This window comes from Nuphar pumila, chromosome 13 (genome assembly GCF_984573655.1).
Source record: "Nuphar pumila chromosome 13, dmNupPumi1.hap1.1, whole genome shotgun sequence".
In the NCBI taxonomy this organism is placed as follows: Eukaryota; Viridiplantae; Streptophyta; class Magnoliopsida; order Nymphaeales; family Nymphaeaceae; genus Nuphar; species Nuphar pumila.
This window is the reverse complement of record NC_143261.1, coordinates 25,492,005-25,502,827: the sequence shown is the minus strand read 5'-3', so window position 1 is coordinate 25,502,827 and position 10,823 is coordinate 25,492,005.

Below are 10,823 nucleotides of genomic sequence, written 5' to 3'. Positions count from 1 at the left end.
AGCTTGTATGAATTGGATCTCACTATTCTCATTTTGATTCAAAGCTGTCATTCAATTTAACGAGAATCTAGGCAGGGGGGGACGTCAAGGGTGATGGCTTTTTTTTACCAACCAGAGGCCAGACTGTGCTTGGTGATGGGTTTTTTTTTTCGACAGAGAAAACTGGGGTTAGTCTGACACCTACCAGTTATACAATCATACCATTGGGATTTAAACTTGCAACGTCCCAACATAAGGTGACGTGCACTAACTGCTCTTGCCAGACAAGCCGAGCCCCGGGTTGGTGATAGTTTTTTTTTTCCTTGGACTATCCAAAAAAAAATGAAACTTCTTGAAGTGGACCATGCATATCTTTAGATTGCAGAGCACCTCAAAGTTGTTATAACATATTATGGGCTCATGACACACTGGATTGAGCACAATTGAATTCAGATTTTTTTTTTGAAGGAAGCAATAGATGCAGATTAGAGAGACTAGTCTCTCTTCAAAGTGATGCAGATCACGGGCATGATGTCCAAACCTTGTCAATATTTTAGTATAAAGATCCAGATCCATTTGATGATGGAAAAAATAATTTATAGGTAGATCAGATGTAACATATAGTAGGACCCACAAGGGCTCTATCTCATTTGGTAGCGGCAGGGGCGTAGCTAGGATTCATGTTAGGGGGGAGGGGGGGCAAAGAGGGGTGTAGCAAAAAAAAAATTATTTGTGTGATAGTCGGGGGTTCAGGGGCAGTGCCCCGATTTTTTTTTTTGAGATAAAATAAAAAAATGGCTAAAATTATTAATAAAAATCTATTTCATATCGACAAATCAAATAGGGCTAGGCTAGGACTGGGCTGGGCAACAAAAATGGATAAAAATCTATTTCATATGGAATCAGGGCTGGGCTAGGAATGAACTTTTAGCCAGTTATATGGGTTGAAGAGCCATGATTGTCATATCTTTATGCAACGATTGATACCCCTAGCATTCCATGATATGTTAGACAAACCTATATGAGGTATATTGTCTCAGTTGAGTAGATTTTTTAGAACATTGTGTGCATCAGAAGTCATAGTATCTGATGTAAAGAATCTTGAGGACTCTGTCATCACTATTGTTTATCTACTAGAAAAGATTTTTTCGTTAGTATTTTTCGATGTTATGGAACATTTGATCATACATTTGCCATATGAACTAAGGGTTGGTGGTCCTATGCAATATCGATGGATGTACCCATTTGAAAGGTATATGTTTTCTTATATTTGTCTATTTAATGACAGATATTTCAAATTTGAAATGTATATTTTTGACAGATGCATGTTTGACCTAAAAAAAAGGCCCGTAATAAAGCAAGAGTAGAAGGCTCTATTTATGAGGCGTACACTTTAGAAGAGATTTCAAATTTCTCATATATGTAGTTTTAACCTCACATTCCAACACGTTACACATGCTCGCCTCGTAAAGATGATGGAGAACAAGTAATAGTAGCTGACAAGTTGTCGATATTTCAACTACTTGGGCATGTATTTGGTAGTTGTCGATCAAGACTCTTGACAGATCGAGAGCAAGACACAACACACATTTATATTCTTTTTAATTGCTCAACGATCGACCCATACATCGAGTAAGTATATGTAAATGCAACACAATTCTAAATCCTTTTATGTTCTATACGTGCATACATGGTTCAATAATATAAGTATTTGTGGTTTGCAGACGATTTGATCTGGAGTTGCGAAGAAAAGTTTTACATCTCACTGATGCAAAAGTACAAAAAGAACGTGAAACTAAGTTTATGGAGTGGTTGAAACAATTGGTAAGAACGCTCACATAAATTATATACTTGTAAACACCAATAAGTTACTTAATTGGTCGTGTTCATTATCATTGTTTATGTTTGTGTGTAGGTCCGCCATGGTGATGTTAAAGATAAAGGAATATGTGATTTACAAAATGGTCCGACCAAAGTTGTGCAATGTTATAACGGGTATATCATAAATGGTTATCGATTCCATACAAAAGATTACGGTATAAACAAATCAATGATGAATAGTGGCGTGTGTGTCAAGGGTAGTAGCTACGGTGAAAATGAACATGATTACTACAGTGTTATAAAGGAAATAATGGAGTTGACTTAGGCATAAATAATAGAGTAACTTTATTCAAGTGTCATTGGTTTGATCTAACTGCAACAAGAGTCGACAAAGCTTCAGGCATTGTGGAGGTGAATCATAAATCAATGTTTGGAACATATGAACCATTCATATTAGCCTCACAAGCTCAACAAGTTTATTATACTTCATATTCGAGTACAAAAAAGTCAGATATAAATGAATGGTGGGCAGTTTGCAAGGTGAAGTCCAAACTATACCCTGAGTATGATCAGTTACAGAAAGACAAGTTAACTGAAGAGACTGATTACTATCAATCAAATGATATCTATGACTTCTCTTATGGTCACGATGTTGCACATGATATACATGTCATATCTCTATTGGTCGATGAAACATTCATAGAAGAATGTGATCCAAATGATATACCAAGTGGATGGGCAAACAATGAAGAAGATGATGAAGAAGAAGATGATGAAGAAGATGAAGAAGAAAAAGAATATGAAAGTCAAACAAGTGATGAGGAAAAATCCTTAAGCTAGTGAGCAAAATCTTGTAATACAAACCTCTATTTGAATATATTGCAATACTTGATGTGAATGATTTGAATGTATTGCAATACTTGATGTGAATTATTTGAATGTATTGCAATGATGTGAATGATTTGCAGGTATTTCAATGATTTGAATATATTGCAATACCTGATGTGAATGATTTGAATGTATTGCAATACTTGATGTGAATTATTTCAATGTATTGCAATGATGTGAATGATTTGCAGGTATTCCAATGATTTGAATTATTTAAATGTATTGCAATACTTGATGTGAATGATTTGAATGTATTGCAATACTTGATGAGAATGATTTGAATGTATTGCAATGATGTGAATGATTTGCAGGTATTCCAATGATTTGAATAATTTGAATGTATTGCAAAACTTGATTTGAATTATTTGAATGTATTGAAATGTATTGCATTGATGTGAATGATTTGAAACAATTTGAATGTATTGCATGACATTTTTTATTTATTAGAATATGGTTCGTGGAGCTTACAATGGTCGTCCATCCAGTAGTAGTCAGGCTCAACCTTCATCTTCACGGGCTCATTTGATAGATATATCATTTAACTAATTGGATGCTTGATTAGTTGAAATACGCATTCTAAGAATTTCTAACATATTTTTTTACAGATGATGTTTTGCCTGTACATGACCCACCTACACCAGTTGATCATACTAGTCAGGAGCCAACACAGGATGCATAGTCTTCTCAGACTGGCACAAGAAGACTCATTCAAATAGTGTATATCGATAATCGACTGTAAGTATTTCATTTTCACTTATTGCATATTTTATAAATAATGTATATTGATATTTACTGTGTACCAATTCATGTGTAGCACGAGGTTTGAGCACAAGAAGTAGTATGTGATATTAAGAATTCACTTCTTCAACATCTACCAGGATCGATCCCTCAATGAAAAGAGTATCCAAAAGAGGTGATAGACAAATTGTGATTCTCATTCACGGTATACAGTTATCCATCATAGTTAATGTGTTTCATATTTAATTTTTTGTTATAGTCGTGCCTACTAACTTTTTGAAAATATATATAGGTTTCGAATCGCTTTGCGACTACGATGGAGGAACATGATGCAAGAAAGGTGTGGCAGAAGGTGACTGCCAATCGATTTGCAGACATGCTGCACAATATGAAGACTGCAGCAAAAAAAATATTTGGCGGAATAGATGATCCACTACAGTGGAAGGGCCATGACCCTATTACTGTCATGAGAGATTATTGAGAGGGAATATGCGACAAGTGGGCGATGAATGCATTTCAAAATCGCTCAGCGAAGGCTGCACAAAATCGAGCGAAAATGCCCGAAGCCCATCTACACACTGATAGATCTAGGACTTTTGTGAGCCACCTGAAGAAAATGGTAACTCATCAATATATGTATTGTCAATTTTAGAAGTATTGTTGCAAACCTGTTAACTCAATCTTTTATCATTTCACTTCGCAGGAAACAAAAAAAGGAGGCATTGTACCATACAACGATGTGTTTGTTAAAACACATAAACGTAAGACCATGGGAGAGTTTGTTTCAGAGAAGGCGAGAACGACAACAATATGTATTTATTGTATTAATAATCATTGTAATATAGAAGTTATTATAAACATTGTAATTCTTAATTATTAATGCATACTGTAAACATTATTTTGTAGGAGGCATATGAGCAACAGATGGAAGAGCGATATGACAATGACTCTACTCAACATCCATCATTTGATCCTGCAACATGAGTGACTGCAGCAGGTATACCCAATAAGGGTCGTGTGTTCGGGTTTGGGAGTAATATGAACACCTCACCAGTCGTTGCTTCCTCCAGTCACGTCTCACAGACTTCTCCTATCGACATCAGCTCCAAGCATCCTATTTTTTTCGGTGGTGATGTACGTCAGATCATTAAGGACACAATGCGTGACTACTTTCATGAAACAATTGCCGACGTTCTCTGAGATGAGTTCAACAATTTTTTTCAGAACATGAGAACTTCGATTGCAGGTGCCTCTTAGGTATGAAAGTTTCATGTGATATATTGCATGTTGTTAGATTTCATATCACTTTGATTGCCTTAACTTGGGTGTATTGGATATAATTTATTTCAGTATATTTTGTTTATCAATACTGACCTTTTATATAATATTTCAGTATAATATTTTTACTGCCTTTGAACACATATAAGCATGATAGAATCACATATACAGTTTTTTTACTGCCTTAGAACACATATGAGCATGATAGAATCACATATACAATTTTTTTACTGCCTTTGAATACATATGGGCATGATGAAATCACAAAAAAAGTTTTTTTACTGCCTTTAGAATACATATAAGCATGATTGAATCAATATAAAGTTTTTTAACTGCCTTAGAACACATATGAGCATGGTAGAATCACATATACATTTTTTTGCCTGCCTTAGAACACATATGAGCACAATAGAATCACATATACATTTTTTTTACTGCCTTAGAGCACATATGAGCATGATAAAATCACATATACAGTTTTTTGTCTGCCTTAGAACACATATGAGCATGATAGAATCATATATAAAGTTTTTTGATTGCCTTAGAGCACAAATGAACATGATAGAATCATATATACAGTTTTTTTGACTGCCTTAGAACACATATGAGCATGATATAATCACATATAGAGTGTTTTGCCTGCCTTAGAACACATATGAGTATGACAGAATCACATATAAAGTTTTTTGACTGCCTTAGAACACATATGAGCATGGTAGAATCACATATAGAGTTTTTTTGACTGCCTTAGAACACATATGAGCATGATATAATCACATATATAGTTTTTTGTCTACCTTAGAACACATATGAGCATGATAGAATCACATATAAAGTTTTTTGACTGCCTTAGAGCACATATGAGTATGATAGAATCACATATACAGTTTTTTTGACTGCCTTACAAAACATATGCGCATGATATAATCACATATACACTTTTTTGCCTGCCTTACAACACATATGAGCATGATAGAATCCCATATAAAGTTTTTTTATTGCCTTAGAACACATATGAACATGGTAGAATCACATATAAAGTTTTTTTGACTGCCTTAGAACACATATGAGCATGATATAACCACATATATAGTTTTTTGTCTGCCTTAGAACACATATGAGCATGATAGAATCACATATAAAGTTTTTTGACTGCCTTGGAGCACATATGAGTATGATAGAATCACATATACAGTTTTTTTTACTGCCTTAGAGCACATATGAGCATGATTGAATCACATATAAGTTTTTTTTACTGCCTTAAGAGCACATATGAGCATGATAGAATCATATATACAGTTTTTTTACTGCCTTAAAACACATATGACCATGATAGAATCACATATACAGTTTTTGTACTGCCTTAGAACACATATGAGGATGATAGAATCACATATATAGTATAATTTATTTCAATATATTTTGTTTATCAATATTGACCTTTCTTTTCTTGCGTAAGTTGCTGGCGATAATCAGCGTAGTGGAGCTGAAGGGACAGATCAAGACAATGAACAAGAGGATGCATAAAATCTTGGCGATGATTAGATTAATGTGTTGAATTTGTTCTACCTTCTTTTTGTTTCAAAAATGTAAATGTTGAATTGTAAATAATTAGAACTTGCAAATTTTAAAGTGGATTGATTAATTGTTTTAGTTTCCTTTTATATGTATTTTGATGTGTACTTTATTTTTTATTCACAGGAAATATAAATTGTACAGGAAATATAAATTGTATCACGAGAAATTTTTCTTGATTTTTAATTTTCAAATATTTATTTTTATTTTTTTTCCTTGTTTGCGACGGATTAGCGACATATATATCTGTCGCTATTTAATATTAGCGTTGAAGGTAGCGACGGATTAGCGATGACTATAAATACGTCGCCAAATCAAAGTCGCCGTATAGTAACGACGACCTTACGACGGATGTTGACATTCGTTATTCCGTCGCAACTTTGCGACGGACCGGGCAACAGATACAGTCTGTCGCTACTTAGCGACAGAATGGGCGACATATATATTCCGTCGCTATTTAGCGTCGAAAAAATTCATGATGGAAGATATCCGCCGCTAAGCTGTTTAGCGACGGCTTAAAGGCGGATTAGCGACGGATTTAGGTCGTCGCTAATCCACAGGTTTCTTGTAGTGCGATGGATATTAGAATATGATTGCCTGTATTTAATCAGATTTTATATTAGCTTTTTCCCATCCGAATCTAAATCTGAATCTGACTTCGACTGGCCAATATCCAATTAGTTGGATCTAGTATTGGCCACATCCAACCTGAACCCGAACGACTTACATCCCTAATCAAGTTACTCGGGTCAGATTAGTGGCGTGTTTAGCATTCAGTGGAATGTGTCATACAGTTTGTGTACCGAGATATAGTGTACCCTGCTAAATAAAAAAGGGATATAGTATGCCCTAGTCCTATAGCACATGATCCACCATGATGCTCAATGTGAATTGACTCCGTAGAACCTGATGGCAATAGGCCATATAGAAGCTAACCTCCTTCCGAGCGAGTGGTGATCTCCATTCTTGACAAAACCCATGTTAAGTAATTCATGTTAATCATGTCAGGTAATGAATTATTACAGTTACAGTCCCATGGGTCCAATCTACTAGTTTACATGTTTGCAGTACCTTGTGAGTTTTGAATTTTCTCAGGATTTGTGATTGTAAATCATAATTACAACACTTTCTCAAGGTTCATGAGAAAAATAAAAGTCGTGATTGTTTTTACCAATTGTTTTTGCCTTGAATCTTATGAAAGTCAATAAAAAGATTGACCAACAATCACATCTTCTACTATCCCAGCTGTGATGGTGTATCCCTACCTGTAACCAAAGCAAACGTGCCCTAAAGTGTATCAACATGCTGTTACACCAATCACAAGATTCACAATCAATATAGATAAAAGGAAGGGAAATTATGGCCTCAGCAGGTGTCACTTTGACAAAAAGTTGGCATTAGGCTCATGATTTTGTGCAGTTATTGAAAGTTTGTATCCAGAAGTTACCCAATTGAGCTCAGGCATAATGTCCATCAATTCTTGGTACCTAACTGCACTATACCTTATTCCTTAAATTTAATTTTGAAATGTTTTAAGTTCCTTAACATTTTTTTTTTGTTCCAGGTTACTCAAGCAGCCCCACTCCTAAAGGGAGTTGTTGTTGTCGTGGTTTATCTTTTTTTTTTTTGTAAGGCAAGCCAGGGTTGGCAGACCCCCACCAGCTATTATTCAGCGTACCACTGGGTTTTGAACCTGCAATGTCCTACCACAAGGAGACGTGCACTGACAGCTCCTACCAACCACCAAGCACCCATTGGTATATCGTGGTTTATCTTTCCAAGATATCTGTCAATGGGTCGGGTTCGGTTCAGACCCAAGTGAAACCAGACTTGGACCAGATTTTCGGGTATGGTATCATGTCCGAACTCAGGTTTAGTCGGGTCTACTATAAGACAAACCATACTCAGACACGATAAGAACTACATGAACCGGACCCCGACTATACCCATTAAAATATTATTTTTATCATTTTTACATTGAAAAAAAAATTGAGGGTCTTAATCGAAACTTGGGTCAGGCCCGGGTCTAGTATAAAATTTCACAAACTAACCCCGGGTCCATGTATTAATCGGACCTTCAGGTATGAACCTGGGTCTTTTTATTTGTCACCATACCCGAACCCTATAGCGATTGGTTTGGGTCGAGTCTGGGTAAACCCGACCCGTTGACAGCCCTATTCTAACACGATAGAAAAAAACATTCATACTGTTAGGAAAGTTTTAAAATATTAATGATTACTACCAAAAGAGTTTTGAAAAAGTTTAGTCCCATATCTAAGAGAGAAAAGTTTTTCAAGAAGTTTAAATAAAGAGTTTGTTATCTATTCTTTACTTTGGTAAACCTTGATTCTTTAGGTGGATTGCGGACGTTGTTGTGCATCGTGCAGTAACGGACGCGCCGTTCACGCACACACGCGTGCGCGTGCGTGCGCAAGGGCGCTTGGGGCGCAATGTGATGTTTTGATGGCGCACTTTGCACTTCGCACACTCGCAGTGATGCAAGGTGCTTATGAGGTGAAAATATCTGTTTTGCTTTTTAGTTTGAGTTATTTGGTCGTTTGAAAAGCTTTAAGTTGCATGCATATCGAGTTAATGTTGCATTGTGACTGTTGGGCGGTTTTGGAGGCCTTTGATTGACAATCAAAGGTGGGTGACCGTTCAGGTACTTTTTCATCCTATTTTCAAACCGTCAGATTTATGGCCATTAATCTCATTTATCGCAAATCGTTTTGGCATCTCTAAAAGTTTATAAATATCTTCTATTTTCGTCTTTTGAAAATACAAGAATTTTCCGACTCTCCAAAATCTTCTTCTTCCTTCTTCTCGATTTGGCTTGCAGAGTACAAGTGTGGTAGAGATCATCTGTCCTTGCGAAGCATTGACTCTCTGGAGGTTCAAGCCTAGTTGTATCCTGGGAACTCAGTCGCATCAAACCCCTTTTTGCATCTTCGGACTTCCCGGAGTGGGGCGATTGAAGTTCTAAAGATAGCGATCTTAAGAACGTGCCTCTAGGCTTGACATCTCTTTTCTAAAATACATTTTCACAAGGTTGGAATAACAATTTTAGAACTTCAATATAGCCTCTGGTTCGACATCCAACTCCATCAATCTGCTTAGCCGTGACCTTGAAAAACTCGATCAATTTGATGGGTCAAACTTCAAGCGGTGGCAATCAAAGGTCTCTTTCTTGCTATCCGAGCTGCATATTGACTATGTTTTCAAAAAACCCTGTCCCACTGTCCCTGCTGGAGAAGTTGAGACAGAAGAACAGAAGAAAGAGCGAAAGAAGTGGTTTACTGACAACTACCGATGCAAAGGGCATATTCTGAACACTTTAGCCGATTCTCTCTTTGACTTGTATTCACCATTGGAGTCGGCTGGAGAGTTGTGGAATGCTGTCGAGATCAAGTACAATGCAGAAGATGCTGGTAACAAAAGGTTTATCGTAGATCAGTATGTTAATTTTTCTATTATTGATGATAAGCCTATACTTGCTCAAATTCATAAGATGCAAATACTGGCCTATAAGATCAAAGAAGAAGGTATGTATCTTGATGATGACTTCCAAGTTGTTGTGATCATTGGGAAGCTGCCGGATTCCTAGAAAGAATATAGGAATCACCTAAAACATAAAAATGAGAAAATCACTTTAGATGGTCTTCTTAAGGACATCCGAATTGAGGAAGAGACTCGTCTTTGTGACAAAAAGAATTCGAGCCCTAAAGAAGGTTATCCTAAAGTGAATTTTGTTAGTAACAAGGATGGCAAAATCATGAAAACCCAGAAAATCAAAAAGAATTTTGTGAAAGGGAAAAAGCCAACTGATAACAAGAAAATTAGTTGCTATGTTTGTGGCAATGGCCATTTTGCTAGAGAATGCAGAGAACGGAAGAGGACTGGTTCTAAGCCAAATGAGTCAGAGGAGAGACTTGTTGATGTAATCTCTGAAACCTCTATGGTGGCTGCAAATAAGGATTGATACCTGGATATTGGAAGCACTGTTCATGTGGCAAACGACATGAACTTATTCAAGTCGTATGAAGCAGTGGGGGAGGGATGCAATCTCTTTATAGAAAACTCTTCCTCAACTAAAGTGCTGGGAAAAGGGAGTGTGAAAATTAAGTTTACCTCCGGGAAAGTCCTAACACTTGAGAATGCCCACTATGCTCCAGAAGTTCGAAAAAATTTAATCTCTGCAGATCTCCTGTCATGAAATGGTTTTAAGATTGTTATTGAGTCTGGGATTGTAATTGTGACCAAAGGAAAAATCTTTGTAGGAAAAGGGTTTGCCACTGGTGGTATGTTCAAGATGAGCATAAATGACGCTACTACTTCTGTTTATATGGTTGACTCCTATTTTCTTTGGCATTCACGATTAGGACATATAAATTCTCGTTGCATTCATAATATGAATAACTTTGGTCTTCTTCCGTGTCATGTGAGAATATAACATAGACATAAGTGTGAGACATGCATTCGAACTAAGCTAACTAGACTCCCGTTTCCTAGTGTAGAAAATAATTATAAATTGCTTGAATTAGTGC